At 35.4% G+C, this 17,026-nt stretch overlaps 1 protein-coding gene and 1 non-coding gene across 3 annotated transcripts in view; both read right to left on the reverse strand.

Moving 5' to 3' along the window:
- Dnajc1 (DnaJ heat shock protein family (Hsp40) member C1) overlaps positions 1-17,026 on the reverse strand; it is a 189,185-nt gene that overhangs the window by 147,063 nt on the left and 25,096 nt on the right. The gene's annotated exons all lie outside the window — the stretch shown is intronic.
- LOC138806390 (small nucleolar RNA SNORA51) lies at positions 14,487-14,616 on the reverse strand. Its single transcript, XR_011365837.1, has one exon. It is a non-coding gene; the product is annotated as a small nucleolar RNA SNORA51 (small nucleolar RNA).

The raw sequence follows: 17,026 nt of genomic DNA on the forward strand, positions 1-17,026 counted from the left end.
CTATAAAAGGGGGGGAAAACAACTGATAAACGAAAGAATATTGGAAGTGGTACTGTGGCTCAAGTGGTAGAGTGCTAGCCTTGAGATGAAGAGCTCAGGGACAGCGCCCAGGCCCAGAGTTCAAGCCCCACGACCAACAAAAAAAAAAAAAAAAAAAGAAAGAATATTTACTAAATACTACTTTATATAAAACCTCTAAAGTTCTTAGTTTTAAACAAGGGAAGTGAATTGGAAAAAAAATTGTTATAATGTGGGTTGGAAATAGGCATGCTAACAACATGCACAGGTTATATTTTATTAAGGCACATACTGGTGTTTGAGCTTCTTCGTTTTCTCTTAGTAAGGTGTATGTTAGTAACTTCATAAGTACAGTAAACCAATTCTAAATATACTGATAGTATTCTTTTCCAATCTACAGGCTGTAACACAAGAAAATAAAGTAATGGTTTAACCAATGGTTTACAGAAACTCTGAAAGTTACATCTAATGCACAATGAAACAAATATTAACAAATTTTATTGGCAGAATCAGGATATTAATGAATAACAGCTTCATTTAGGTTTTTAAAACTTGTAACCTATCTAGTATAAATGTGAAAATGAATAATTCAGCCATAAATATACACAGACTAATAATCTACTAGTTACGACTATCATTTCTTAAAACTAGTCCCTTAGAAAAGCAAAGTAACAAAATAAACACTAGGAAACAGGTACTTGAAAGGGTGGGGTAGGATCAAGGGGTAAAAGGGAGACAAATGAAGAGGAGAGGGGCAGAGAGAACGCACTCTGAAATTCAATGTATACCCTACAAAATTAAGAAATCTGAGGGCAGAGGTAGGTTGGTTGAGATAGGTAAGAATGTTGAAAGGGGTGCATAGTCTTCATAAACTGCTTTGTTAAAGCAGTTTGTTAAACTCTTTTGTACAACTACTTAAAGGTAATTTTTTTTAAACCTAAATTAAAGGTAAACCTAAATTAAACCTCAATAAAAGCTCCTTTCAACTAGTTGAAGTTAGCATTAACATATTCTTCCTTAAGAGCTAAGACACTTGACATTATATAGATTTGATACTATATAAATTTATCATTTTATATTAGAATCCAATTACACTGAAAATTTGAAATTAAGCTCAAAAACAAGTTTACATAGAGAAAAACTTAAATTTACGCAGATACAAACTATATTAATATAGTTATACATGTAACTAATAAGAAATTAAGTACTTAAAATTGATATTGTGCAATAATTAAGCAAAAGCATCTGTACTTTTAATTACTATTGATTCTCTCAGCTGGTTTTAATCACAAGGCAGTATCTCTCACACACATATGCATACATACACACACACACAGAAGAATCCTATCAGAAGTTGAAATGCAATAGTCTCAAAAAACTTGAAAAAAATGTGCAAGATAAAGAGCATATTGGTAAAAAATATATAATGACTGTTTAATTATAAGGCAATACCAATTTTAATTGATTTCTTAGAAATGTCTAACTTTCACACATTTTTTTCAACAAATACTGATAGTAATGAAACAGAAGCTTAAGACAGCCATTTTATCAAATTATGAGATCTGGTGAATTAATTTCAGTAACTACAATCAAATATCTTTAAACATTTTTGAAAGTCCATTCTAGATTCAATATATTATGTAAAATAATATAAAGCATGAATTTGGAAAGACAGAGCAAATGTTCTTCTTTAGAAGGTACTGAAGCTCCATCTAGAGGCTTTTCCCCCTATTACTGTCACTTGCAATATAAGTAATATCACCTAGAAATGTGAATAATATTAAAATGTCAAAGATTTCCTTTGTACCTACCCTTTTGTTATTCATAATGAGTTCTTGCCCTAACCTACTTAGGGTAGCTCTAGCTCCATCACTGCCATCAAGTGGTAAAAATCTAAAATTGAACCTTTAAAAAAAAAAAGGAAAGGTAGCAAAGAAAAACAGGAAATGTATGCACCCTCTTTTTTCAGTTCAGTTTGTAGTTCCCTTCCATATCACCTACTGTCCTATTCAAATTTTGGAAAATGTATAATGAATCAAATATATGTAAACATTGTATTTTCAAATAATACCTCTCTGGCAGGGACAGAAGCTATTAAACAAAGAACTTAAGAATAATAAATTTTACAGTACATCATAAGAGTTAATAAAAGTTTTAAATTGTGATGTGACTAAAATACAGTATCTTCTATTACTTATTCATATATAGCTTAATAAAATGACATTTTCACTGTACCCTCTTCGGATATTGTCCTACCAATGGACCCCGAAATGTCTCCAACAGCCTATGTGTGGAGAGAATTAGAAATAAAGATTTACAACAAATTAAGAGAGACAAATGTTAATAAATGGCAAGAGGGAATTCAATTTAATCAAAATTACTTAAATTCTTACTTTCTTTATAAACATGCTTCCTGAATTACATCATAAAAATCAGGACTTTGAAAAAAATTACAACTACAGAATCTAGGAGAAAAGATCAATGAAATGAGATACTGCTATGTGAGGACCATCATAATTTGATACATAATTATAAATATTTAAAGGAATAATTTGTATGTGAAATACATGTAGGACTATACAATTAAGTAAGACTGTCTCATAATCCATGTTGAGACACTAAAAACTGCTAACATGTATTAATAGGATAGTCTTCTAAATTTATTTATAAAATGAAAAATTACATTGTTCTTTTTGTTTTGATTAGTTTTACCTGATATACTTGTTTTTATAGATTCATAAAATGGAAAATTTTATACTTTCAATTACAGGTATAGATTTCATGCTAAATTAACAACATAAATATCAACATCTCTCTTAGGAGCCAAGAACTAGTCTAAGTGTTTAACACATAGACTTTTGAATGAACCTCCCAAGAATCCTATAAAAATAGGTACTATTATCATTATATAGATAAAGAAAACAGATGGGTTAGGTAATGACCCATAGTCAAAAAGTGTTGGGACTATGATACATACCAAGCAGTCATTTGGGCAGGTTCTCAGTTTGAACCATTTTTATATTAGACAAATTTTCTCTATCCTGACACTACAGACATTTTTGGCCTGATCAGTATTTGTGTGGGAAGCTTTTATATACATCATAGGATACTTAGAAACACCCTTAAACTCTAACATCAGATGATACTAGTGTGGCCTCACTGCCACCAGTTGGGATAACCAAAAATATCTCTAGAAAAGTGTCTCCATTATCAACAAATGTCCCTGATACAGAGGAAGTGTCTCCAGCTGAAAACCATTGATACTATAATTTTATAACATTAGGGAGACAAATAAACAAATGTACCTAATATTACATTTTCTCCAATTTTAAATTATTTACTATAGCACAAAAAATTTAAGTCTACAGGTGGCTTAGAATAATAATGTTCTATCTAAAATCAAAAAGAATGATTGCTATAGTTAAAAACCACAATATGAGGACAAACTTAAATGCAAGGTTTATACAAAGGCAAACATGAAAATAATGGAGATAAGCCGGGCGCTGGTGGCTCACGCCTGTAATCCTAGCTACTCAGGAGGCTGAGATCTGAGGATCAAGGTTCAAAGCCAGCCCGGGCAGGAGAGACTGTGAGACTCCTATCTCCAATAAACCACCAGAAAACCGGAAGTGGCGCTGTAGCTCAAGTGGTAGAGCACTGGCCTTGAGCTGAAGAGCTGAGGGACAGCGCCCAGGCCCAGAGTTCAAGCCCCACGACTGACCAAAAAAAAAAAAACAAAACAAAAAAAAAGAAAATAATGGAGATAAACAAATTTTTTCTGTTGCCTCTGGAAAATGAAATTGAGGGATAAAATAGAAGTTATCACCTATTTATATATTTTTGCATTACATTAAAAATTTCGAGACAGACTTTTGCTATTTATATTTAGCTCAGATTAATCTTGATTTTTTTTTTCTTTTTTGGGGGGGAGGATCCAGTCGTGGGGCTTGAACTCTGGGCCTGGGCACTGTCCCTCAGCTCTTCAGCTCAAGGCTAGTGCTCTACCACTTGAGCCACAGCGCCACTCCCAGCTTTTTTCTTTTTGCTTATGTGGTGCTGAGGAATCGAACCCAGGGCCTCATGCATGCAAGGCAAGCACTCTGCCACTGAGCCACCTTCCAGGCCCTAATCTTGAATTCTTGACTCACCTTGCCTTAAATGTTGGGATGATATGCATGTATTATCATGCTCAAATTCTTTGATTTACAAAAAATTATTCTGAGGCTGGGAAGGTGGCTTAGAGGTAGAGTGCTTGCCTAGCATGCATAAAGCCCTGGGTTCAATTCCTCAGTACCACATAAACAGAAAAGGCTGGAAGTGGTGCTGTGGCTCAAGTGGTAGAGTGCTAGCCTTGAGCAAAAAAAGTGCCCAGGACCAGTGTCCAGGACCTGAGTTCAAGCCTCAAGACTGACAAAAACAAACAAAAAATTATTCTGTGGAATATAGTTAAAATACATTATATGTTGCTGAATAACTAAACTGGAATCTAACATACATTTTTGTGATGTGGACTAATATATTGCATTCAATTTTTATCAAATAATACTTTAAATTACATTTTTTAAAAATCAAAATTTAGGAAAACATTTTCTCTTTCTTTGACAAATATCTAAATTAACTCATTTATTAAACTGTTTTCCAAGTATTTATGTTATGTCCTATCAGATAAAACAGAAAATTAAAAATTCATGGTAAAAATAATTATGTATGATTAAAATTATTTAATCACAAGTTTGAAAGTTAGCAAAATGTACAATTTTAAAAATGCTAGATATCTATTTTCTTGTGTGTGTGTGTGTGTGTGTGTGTGTGTGTGTGTGTGTGTGTGTATACAAATTGGTACTAGGGCTTGAACTCAAGGCCTCATGCTCTCACTTGACTTTTTCACTCAAGGGTGGAGCTCTCTATCACTTGAACAACACTTCCCTGTATAGCTTTTTGTAGATTAATTGGAGGTAAGAACACAGAGTAAGGACTTCTCTATTCACCTAACTGTATCATTAATATTAGTATTGTGATCTTTCTTTTTCTCCATTTCCTTGTTTTTACTGCACCAAATTAAATTGCATATACTATACCATGTCTTCTTCATTTAGTCATTATATATAGAAAGTCCATTTCGCTTCATAAATTCAATGCTTATAATGTTTATGTTCAAGTAATGTTTATAGTCTCAATGAGTTAATTTAGTGTAATCCAGTCTTTTAAGTCTCTGCAATAGTTTTGTAATATATCAACTTGGCAACTAATTATTTTGTGTATTTAAGCTTCTCTTTCATGAGTGCCTTTATTTAGGCCCTCATCTTTTTTCTTTTCTTAGTCTCTTCTTAATACTTCGCCAACAGAAGAAATTTAACATTTGGTACATATATTCTAGATTGAAAAAAATTCCTGTATACAGTTTTATACATATATACATGCAGAAATATTCTATTTTATATAATACCTTCACTATAACAAGTACATTCCTTATATTAAAACAGAACTTGCCGGGCGCTGGTGGCTCACGCCTGTAATCCTAGCTACTCAGGAGGCTGAGATCTGAGGATCACGGTTCAAAGCCAGCCCCGGCAGAAGAGACCATGAGACTCCTATCTCCAATAAACCACCAGAAAACTGGAAGTGGCGCTGTAGCTCAAGTGGTAGAGTGCTCGCCTTGAGCTGAAGAGCTGAGGGACAGCGCCCAGGCCCAGAGTTCAAGCCCCACGACTGACAAAAAAAACAGAACTTATATTTCCTGCTTCTGGACAATCATGTATTTCTTAGTTGTACTTTAATATTAATTTTCATACAAACTATGCTACTTAATAGCATATTGAAAATACCACTTATACAACATATATACTATTTTGCTATTAAAAATTATAAATAGGGAACTAAGACTAAAACTATAGTGGGATCTAAAAGTGTGCCTTTATACTATTTTAATAGCTTTATTGAAACATAATTTATGAATAAGTCCCTTATTTTGTGTCCAGTGATTTTAGTAAATTTTAAAATTGTACAAAATCACTGTAATCCAATTTCAGAGTATTACTAAACATACTAAATATATACATATTTAACATCTGAATTCCTTATGTTATCTGGATAAATTTACAGTTTGGGGACATATATCATATAAATGGAAGGGGTAAGTAATGTTCTTCTAGAATATATAACTATACGATTTTTTTTTTTTTTTTTTTTTGGTCAGTCGTGGGGCCTGAACTCTGGGCCTGGGTGCTGTCCCTCAGCTTTTCAGCTCAAGGCTAACACTCTACCACTTGAGCCACAGTGCCATTTCCAGCTTTTTCTGCTTATGTGGTGCTGAGGAATCGAACCCAGGGCCTCATGCATGCAAGGCAAGCAAGCACTCTACCACTGAGCCACCTTCCCAACCCCAGCTGTAAGATTTAACAGCAAAAATCTAAATTATTTTGTTTTTTAGACAGAAGAGTGTGATGTTGAAATTCTTCCTAAAATTTATTAACAGGCTTATTTAGCTCATTTGGTAATAACTAAACTCCTCCTCATTCCTTTCACAGTGTTTAATGATCTTCACTCTCAATAGACCAATATCTGGATGTAGATATGGTAACTATGAGGAATGAGTCTTTCTGTATCAACTCCATTATATATTCTGACATCCAATATTAGAATCTTTGAGATGTTTTAGTTGCTCCAAAATGTTCATGCATTTTTTTAAAACACTGATGTTTTATTTTTAAAATTCTAAAATTTTGAATTCTATTTCCAAATGGAGTTTCATCTTTTAAAGAAAATAGTTGTGATTCTTATCACCTCTTTCTCATAGTCCACCAACAATTCACTATCAAATCCCATTGGTTCCTCCATGAAAAATATACTCAGAATCTGAACACTAATACCATTACCATGGGTCAAGTCATTATCATTTTTTGCCTGGATTATTACAAAACCTAACATATTTTCCAACTACAGCCATGACTTGGCATCTTCCTTCAGTAGTCTTATTTTTAGCACATAGACAGACTAAACTGAAAAACAGACCCAGTCAAAAACCTTCAACAGTTTTCCATTCTACTCAGATCAAAAGTAGGTATCCTGGGTATCTTGGCAATTGGAACTATCATCTTAAACTTAGAACAATTTAGTTTAACTTACAAAAACCAGGTAACCACTTAAGAAAATGACTTTTTAAAAAGATATTAGACAGACAAGGGAATGGAATTGAAATAGCATACTACGAAAAAAATCAAAGGGCTAGGGATGCAGCTTACTTGCCTAGCACATGAAAGACCTTGGTTTCAACTCTTAGCACCACCAAAAGTAAACAAAAAGGCAAGTAAACACAAAAACAATTACAGGAGAAGAAAATATTTGCAATTCATGTATCTGATAACGAGTTAATATCCCGCATACATAAAGAATTCTTACTACTGAACAAAAGGTTTAATTTTAAAATGGGCAAAGGCTTTGAATAGACATTTCTCCAAAGATGATATATGAATAACATTTAGCAAGCAATGATACTCAAAATCTTTAGTTATTAGGAATGTACAAATCAAAGTTATAATATGCACTACTTCACACCTAGGATGGTTTGTTATAAAAATGGAAAATAAAAAACTCTTGTTCATTACTAGCAAGAATGGAAAATGGTACAACTGATGTGATAATCTTAAAAAGATAAAATATTTAATTACAGTATGTTCTAGCAACTCTAATTTGGGGTATATACCCTAAAGAAGTAAGCAAGGAAATAAGCAGATACTTGTCCATCAATGTTCAAAGCAATGATATTCACAATAATCAAAAGTGAAAACAACCTAAATGTTAATCAACAGATAAACCAATTAGTGTGTATATGTATATATTTATACATATACCTATATGTATGTATAAATGTTAGTATTAGTCATTAAAAGACATATACCTATATGTATGTATAAATGTTAGTATTAGTCATTAAAAGAATTTGAAGGAAGTGGTGCTGTGGCTCAAGTGGTAGAGCACTAGCCTTGAGCTGACGAGCTCAGGGACAGCGCCCAAGCCCAGTTCAAGCCCCACAACAAACAAACAAACAAAAAAAAGAATTTGAAGGACTGAATCTTAAAAACAATACTAAAATAAACTAGATACAAAAGGACAAATACAGTATGACACTTTATATGGAAGATTTATTTATTTTTATTTATTTATTTTTGGGTCCGGTCGTGGGGCTTGAACTCTGGGTCTGGGCACTGTCCCTCAGTTCTTCAGCTCAAGGCTAGTGCTCTACCACTTGAGCCACAGCGCCACTTCCAGCTTTTTTCTTTTTGCTTATGTGGTGCTGAGGAATCGAACCCAGGGCCTCATGCATGCAAGGCAAGCGTTCTACCACTGAGCCACCTTCCCAGCCCCTATATGGAAGATTTAAAAGAGGTAAAATTCATAAAAATTAAGATGTAGATTAGGGGCTGGGAAGGTGGCTCAATGGTAGAGTGCTTGCCCTGCATGCATGAGGCCCTGGGTTCGATTCTTCAGCACCACATAAACAGAAAAAACTGGAAGTGGCGCTGTGGCTCAAGTAGTAGAGCGCTAGCTTTGAGCTGAAGAGCTCAGGGACAGTGCTCAGGCCTAGAGTTCAATCCCCACAACCAATTTTTTTAAAAATGTAGATTAAAAGTTACCAGGAACTGGGAGAACTGGGAAGTTATTATTTAATGAACATAGTTTCAGTTTGAGGATATAAAAAGTATATGAAAATATAGAGTAATAATTGTTGTAAAACATTGTGTACTTAATGCCAATAAATTCTAGTCATAAGGTTAATTAAAATAGCAAATTTCTTATTATACACAGTTTACCACATTTCTTCTTTAAAATGCCAAAGTCCTCACAATCACATTAAAACCTCCTAAGTCACTGGGTGCCAGTAGTTTATGGTTGTAATACTAATTACTCAGGAGGTTGATACCTAGTGGATCCAGGTTCAAAGTTAGCAAAGGCAGAAAAGGTTGAAAGACTCCATGTCCAACTGACCAGCAAAATACTGTACTAGAGATATAGCATAGTAGTAGAGTGTCAACTGTGGGCAAGAGAGAGAAGGTGAAACCCTGCGTTCAAGCCACTGTATAAGTACAAAAACAGAAAAGAAACTCTCAAAAAGAAAAAGAAAGAAAGAAAAGAATGGCTGGACACCAGTGGCTTATGCCTGTAATCTTAGCTACTCAGGAGGCTGAGATTTGAGGCTTGTGGTTTGAAGCCAGTCCAGGCAGAAAAGTCCTCAAACAGGCATCAAAAAGCCAGAAGCAGACCTGAGTCTCAAGTGGTAGAGGGTTAGCCATGAGCTAAAAAACTCAGGGAAAAAGCCCAGGCTCTGATTTCAAGCCCCAGGACCAGGGTAAACATAAGCAGGAGCTGGTGGCTCATGCCTGTACTCCTACCTATAGGAGGCTGAGATCAGATGATGGAGGTTCAACAGCAGATAAGGCAGTAAAGTCCGTGAGATGCTCATCTCCAATTAAACACCAAAAAGCCCGAAGTGGAGCTTTGGCTCAAGTGGGAGAATGTAAGCCTCAAAGCAAAAGCAGCTCAGAGACAGTGCCCAGGACCTGAGTACAAGCCTCAAGACTGGCACAAAAAGCAAACAAAAAAATCTCCTCCTACCATTACTTATTCTGTTCAACTTGTTCTAGATTTTTTTTGTATTTGTTTTTTCTGTCAGTCATGGGATTGGTCTGGGCACTGTCCCAAAGCCCTTCTGCTCAAGGCTAGTACTCCACCACTTTGAACCACAGCTCCACTTCCAATTTTCTGGTGGTTAATTGGAGATAACAGTCTCATGGACTTTCCTGCCTAGGATGGCTTTGAGCTGCAATCCTCAGATCTCAGCCTCCTAAGTAACTAGGATATAAGCATGAGCAACCAATGCCTGGCTCTCAGTTCTTTTCTCCATACTTCAGTTTCTTAATAGTATCTATCTCTCAGGTATCTTTACAGCCTCATTGAACACAATTCATATTCCACATTACTCATTCTTTTAGGTGTACAACACAATAGCTTTTAATAAATTTAGCCAGTTGTGCAGCCTGCAACAAATCTAGTTTTAGAATATTTCCATTATTATAAACATTTCTTCGTGTCTATGTGCAGTCAATTCCTGCTCCAACATCCAACCCAATACTGACGTACATTCTGTACCATACATTCACCTTGTTTACAAAATTTGTACACATAGAATTATACAACACGTAGTCTTATAGATCTTTATCAGTTTTTGAAGTCCATTAATGTAACTATTCTTTCTTCTTAAATTGCTGAATAGTATGTGACCTCTCATATTTAAGCATTTCCTTTTTGTCTTGGACCACTGGGTTCCAGGTTGTTTTTCCTGTCCCAGCCTAGCTAAACTCAACAATACCTCAAAAAAGCCCTTTTTATTAACTTGTTCATTTATTTTCATTTCTCCTTTTCATAACCAGGTATCAATTGATACTTTTAAAGAAATTTGTGTGTGTGTGTAAGCGCGCATGTAAATGCGCACTAACAGGATTTGAACTCAGGGCCTCATGCATCTAATTCTTTTGCTTTGACGAAAGTAGTAACCCAAGAAAGGAAAAAGTACAAATAAAGTTAAGTAGTAAATGGCTAAGTGAAAAATCTGGAATTTTTTGTAGATGACTACACTTCACTGTCATAATTGAAACTACTGAAGTATTTATTCATTAATAAAAATCACACTGTTTCTGATGAGATATACTGGAAACTTGACACTAAATTTATTTTTAACATTTTTGTTTTAGTAATTATTAAGCTATTTTCAATTGTGTAGCTAGATAGTTGTCAAACTGCAAACTACATTTACTAACTTCCCTTGAAAGCTGTTTGCAATATTGGGATTGAACCCAGGGCCTGGCACATGCTTGGCACACGTTTTACCACTTGAGACATGCCCTACCCCTTTTCTTGTACTTTTTTTTTTAGGTATATTGTTAATTTTGCCCAAATGGGCTTCATGCATGACGTTTCCACTACTCAAGTAGCTAGAATTACAGGAACAGCCCAGCACACTGAACTCGGGTATGCTTTTGACAATGCATTGTGAACAGAAGTCATCTGTAATGCTTCTGTTTTGTCTTAGTAGTGCCTATCATTTCCTCCCTACCAATTTACCCTTTTTGTGTATTCACAATTGATAAAATTTCAAGTAATCAGAATTTGGACAAGGTATGTATATTGAGCTGCCTCTATAACTCTGCACTTATTTCTAAGACTATTCTATGAAAAAGAAACACTCTTCTCTCTATTTAAATCACTGTATTTTAGATCTCTTTGCCTCTATCATAACAAATACCCTTTAAAGAACACCACACAGGACAGGTGTGGTGGCTGTAATCCTAGCTAACTGGGAAAGCAGAGATTGGGTGTCTTAAGATTTGAGGTCAGGGCTGGGAAGGTGGCTCAGTGGTAGAGTGCTTGCCTTGCATGCATGAGGCCCTGGGTTCTATTCCTCAGCACCACATAAGCAAAAAAGAAAAAAGCCGGAAGTGGCGCTGTGGCTTAAGTGGTAGAGCGCTAGCCTTGAGCTGAAGAGCTGAGGGACAGCGCCCAGGCCCAGAGTTCAGGCCCCACGACCGGACTCTCCCCCCCCCCAAAAAAAAAAAAAAAAAGATTTGAGGTCAGCCCATGCAAGAAGTTAGCCATACTCCATATCAACCAAGAAGCTAGGCTTGGTGGTGCCTTCCTCTTTTGCCAGCTATGTGGGAATCAAAACTGAGAAACTGGGAGGGCAGTTGTCCTAAAGGCATTTTCCACTTACTTTAAATTTACAAGGGGCTAATTTACAGGCTGTAATCGCAAATTTGGCTTAAGAAATCAACACTTGATTCTTTTGGGGAATACTGCACAGAGAAAGACTACATGTGGTAAAAGCCAACATCAATGACTGAGTCAAAGAGCAATTCAAAAGAGTTGGGACTTTGAATGCAAAGAATGCTAGCAAATTCACTGCAAAAATTTTTTTAAAAAAACAATTCTAAGTCATACTAATACAATTTATATTAAATAAAACACCATGAATTAGGTAAATTTTCTTTGTGACTCTTTAAATATTAGCATTAAAAATAAATTATCAAATATTACTCTTATTTTGTTATTTCCTTAGTTGTTTAAAGGAAATCAGTAGGAAAATACAACAAAAATTCCCATTTCTTAATATTTGGGGGAAAAAAAGCCAAAATGTACTAATAACACTAGAACCAGAAGTAAGCAGAAAGAGAAGATTCTCCATTAAAAGAGGAACTGATAAACATTTTAAAACAGAGGATCTGAAATTTTTCAAGAAGGAAGAAAAGTATTTGCAACTTTGTTCAAGTATTTGTTTCTGTCCTTCCATAATAAATGTTTTCCTTTGTACATCTTGATATACTTTCTCTTGTCAGTATCTCTAAAACTTATACACCAAAGGTTAATTTTCAAACATGTATCACAAGGGAATATGGAGTTGGTTTGATTTTTATTGTTACTTCCACAAAACTATTTCTTAAATTATTTTCTTAAGCATAGTTAGTATGGTTTCTGGTGATGGTAGAATAAAAATTAACAGACAAAAATGTATAATCTTATCTTAAATATTTTTTAAGTATTTTTCTTTTTTCTGGGGGGGGGTCCGGTCGTGAGGCCTGTACTCTGGGCCTGGGCGCTGTCCCTCAGCTCTTCAGCTCAAGGCTAGCGCTATACCACTTGAGCCACAGCGCCACTTCCAGCTTTTTTCTTTTTGCTTATGTGGTGCTGAGGAATCAAACCCAGGGCCTCAGGCATGCAAGGCAAGCGCTCTACCACTGAGCCACCTTCCCAGCCCTTTTAAGTATTTTTCTAAGCATGCTATCTACATGCATGGTCAGCCCATATGAACTGATGATTACCACCGACTTTAATCAAGGACTACTTCTACCATAACTCCTATTAAAGATGTCAAAAAGCCAGTATACAACAAATATTATTTGCTTTGCTTATGTTTCATGCTGGTACTAAGCTGAGAACTTCTGATTTTTTGCTGGTACTAAGGTTTCCCTCTAGCTCAGCTGGCTTGTTTAGCTATAGTGTTCTACCATTTGAGCCATACCTCAAGTCTGGCATTTGCTGGCTTAATTGAGATAGAGCCTCCAGAACTTTTTCTGTCCAGGCTGGCTTTGACCTCAGTCCTCTACATCTTACCCTCTGATTAGCTACAATTAGGTGTAAGCCACCAGTCCCTGGCAAAATGAATTTTAAAAACCAGAACTAAAGCACCTAAATACTGTGGTATATTCCAGTGAAATATTACTACAATAAATATTGAAAGGCTTTTCAAAATACAACTTTTTAAAAAAAATTAGCTTCCATATTGTTTAGAACTTTATAAATCACTTTTTTGTTGTTGTTGCTTTTTTTTGTGCTGGTCCTGGTTCTTGCTAACTCAGGGGCTGGATGCTGTCCCTGGACTTCTTTTGCTCAAGGTTAGCAGTAGTCCAGGCTTGCACTGGTTTTCTGTAAATAGAATTTCTCAGACATTTTTGCCAAGGCTGGCTTTAAGCCACAATTCTTATCTCTCAGACTATTGAAAGGATTGCAAGCTAGCATCTAGCCATTGGGGGGGGGGGGGAGAATGGGGGGGGGGGGGAAGAAGAGAGGATCATACATGTGCTCAGATCCTGAGTCTGAAACTCAAGACCTAGACACTGTACTTGAGCTTTTTTGCTCAAGGCTATTACTCTTCCAATGGAACTATAATTCCACCTGGAAATAAGAATCTCCTAAGACTTTCCTGCCTGGGCTGGCTTGGAACCAGGATCTTCAGAACTCAGCCATCTGAGTGATAGGATTATAGACACAAGCCACTAGTGCCTGGCTTCTGGTCTTTTGAAATGCAGATTTCAACCTACCCAATTGTTTTCCCTATCTACTGTTTGAAAAATATTGAAAAAAAAAAACATACAAAAACCCCCCAAAAGTTACGAATACCTAAGAGGTTATTTACTATGGTAGTTTAAAATAGTGAAAAAACTGGACACAACTTAGTATTTTCACTAATAAGTAAACAACTAAGGTGTTAAATGTATTGCAATATAAAAGCAGTTAACAGTTTAAATAAGCTCTCATGTGTACAGTATGTACACTTATAAATGTGAGCAACACAGTATAGGGTGATAAAATTAGCAGCAAAAGATTTACAGGATAACAATTACATAGATTTTTAGCAATAACATTATATTTATGAATATATGTATAGATTATAATATGGTGGGAAAAAGCAAAGGGGTGATTTTGTCAAAAAAAAATGTACTCATTACCTGACTTATGAAACAATACCCCTCTCTGTATAACACTTTGATAAAAATAAAGTTATATTTTAAAAAAGAATATACTTTAAATGTGTATATACATTGTAGATTTTTATCCAATGTTTACTTGCACAAATGAACCTTTTGCACACATCATTTAGTCAAGGTTATTCTCTATACCACCTTCTTTGTTTCCCCACCCCATGTATCCTGTTCACAATACAGACCATGCACAGGGGGGCTGAGATGTTTTATATGGTAGGTTTACTCTGCTTCCTCTTTCTACACAGTCAGTGTAAGAACACAGCCTGTGGTTAAGTATCAGGAGGCCCTGAAGGTATATATTTTAATATTAACTAATGAGGTGGGATGCACAGGTAAAGGGTGGTTAAAGAAATATGTATATGCATATACATTCAACATATATATGTATATACATATACAATATTTTAATTCTTAAGTTTACTTCAAATGAAATTTGAAAAGCATATTTAAAGCAAATTAAAGGGGTTGCTACGTTCTGAATGTGAATTGGTAAAATGGAAGGTAGAGATAAGAAAGAATGAAGATCAGCACAATCAGATACCCATGCGTAAATCAATAAATAAAAGAGAAAAAGAGAAGTTTTAAAAAAAAGATTAAAATCATTTGGACTAAGGAAGATTATGGAGGTATGTAGCAACAGCTGAGAGGAAAAGCATGAAGTGGGCTGAAAAGGCAGGAAGAAAAGGCCTAACAACTGGTAAACTGATCCATTCCTCATTGGTGGCTCAACTGTATAAATAAAAGAGTGGCAGCTTAGTGGGAAAGTACTTAGCAACTCTGTTTACACAGACAACAGAAAGTGCCACTAGAGTGGCAAATTGAACTGTGCAAGGCCAATTAACCCTTTCACCTTAGTGTTTTATACTAGCCATCTTACTTACTGTGCCTCTGCTAGATCTACACTGATATGTGTTAGGACCAAATGCAATTATAAATCATTGTTACATGTATTGATGAATTCTGCAAATTCCATGAAGCACATCCATTTTATTTAGTGCTCTGAATACCTTCTTTTCTACACTCATCTGGTTTTAATTAAGAAACACTTTCAAAGGAAGCAAGGTTATCCAGAAACTCAAATACACATGTCCTTTATTAAACTAAGAATTGATTACCATTCAAGTTTTTAGCATAAAGGGTTTTTTTTTTTTGCTTTTTTTTTTTTTTTTAATGTTAAGTTGACCTCAAATTGCTTCTAGGACAAACAGGAAAATATGAGAAAGAGTAATGTATTTATGGGCAAAAATGTAACAAGAAATCCTAATATTTGCTGAAGAGGTCTATAAATCTTAAACAGATCTTACAGCTGCTGCATAAGCATTACACCTATGATTACAATTCATTACTTATAAGAAAAACCGTATCTTGAAAGATAATATGCATTTTTAGGACAGTGAAAGGTTTACTGCTGATTCATTTTTCTCCTTCCAAAATGCAGTCAACATGTCTTCTTTTAATTATGCATATTTGAGAACAAGGATGCTATCTTCCACTACCATATAGTCTAGAAAAGTGTCATGTACTAATAAAGTATACTCATGTTTAGCCTTGACATGTCATGAAGTGCTAACATATGGAAAAAGCATTATTTCTATAAAGAATAGCCAATAACAAAACTGATTGTTCAATGGCAAACTAAGTCATAAATGTTTATTCATTAATCTTAACAACATCTTTCCCCATTAGCCATACTTCCAAAGACACCAACACCATCCCACTGTTAATTGTCACTCTTATTAATAATAAATTTTAAATACAAATAAAAAAACACCAATAGATTTTTGTTAAAATCAGGAAAGGAAAATAAGATCCTTGTGGCCTTGGCCTTTCTATTAGCCTTTTTGTGAGTGCAAGCCACCCACTAGCCTCCCCTATTTTTCTCTTTCTCTCTCCTCTCTCTCCTCTCTCTCTCTCTCCTCTCTCTCTCTCTCTCTCTCTCTCTCTCTCTCTCTCTCTCTCTCTCTCTCTCTCTCTCTCTCTCCCTCTCCCTCTCCCTCTCCCTCTCTCTCTCTCTCTCTCTCTCTTCCCCATAACAGCACACCATTGAAAAAACAACCAACCAAAATGAGCAGCCAATGCTAAGAAAAAACAAATCTGCTCTCTTGAACAAATCAGAGTATATTGGTACTTTTCTTGCAGGTAGGTAGAGAATACAGTGGACACTTACCACACTGCTGGCCTCCAACTCCCTTAAAATAGTCTCAAGCACAAAAATAGAATCCCATACTTAGCACTTAAATACCAGAAAAAATTCAAGCCTTTATCTTAGCTTTTGTGTGTGTGTGTGTCCACAGATCCTGAGTACTGCCACTGAGCTTTGGTGCTTAAGGCTAGTGCTCAACCATTCGAGCCACAGCTCCACTTCCAGCTTTTCTGGTAGTCAACTGGAGATAAGAGTTTTATGGGGCTGGGAATGTGGTTTAATGGTACAGTGTTTGCCTAGCATGCATGAAGTCCTGGGTTCAGTTCCTCAGTACCAGGTAAGCAGAAAAAGCTGGAAGTAGTGCTGTGGTTTAAGTGGGAGAGTGCTAGCCTTGAGCAAAAAATGTTCAGGGACAGTGCCCAGGCCCTGAGTTCAAGCCCTAGGACTGGCAAAAAAAGACAAAGAAAAAGAAAAAAAAGTAGAAGGTAATTAAACAAAAAGAAATAATTAAACATCTAAAAAAAACTCCTATAGTCATATACAGATGGTAAAT

This window comes from Dipodomys merriami, unplaced genomic scaffold, assembly GCF_024711535.1.
Source record: "Dipodomys merriami isolate MVZ:Mamm:240054 unplaced genomic scaffold, mDipMer1.0.p SCAF_4, whole genome shotgun sequence".
Taxonomy (NCBI): Eukaryota; Metazoa; Chordata; class Mammalia; order Rodentia; family Heteromyidae; genus Dipodomys; species Dipodomys merriami.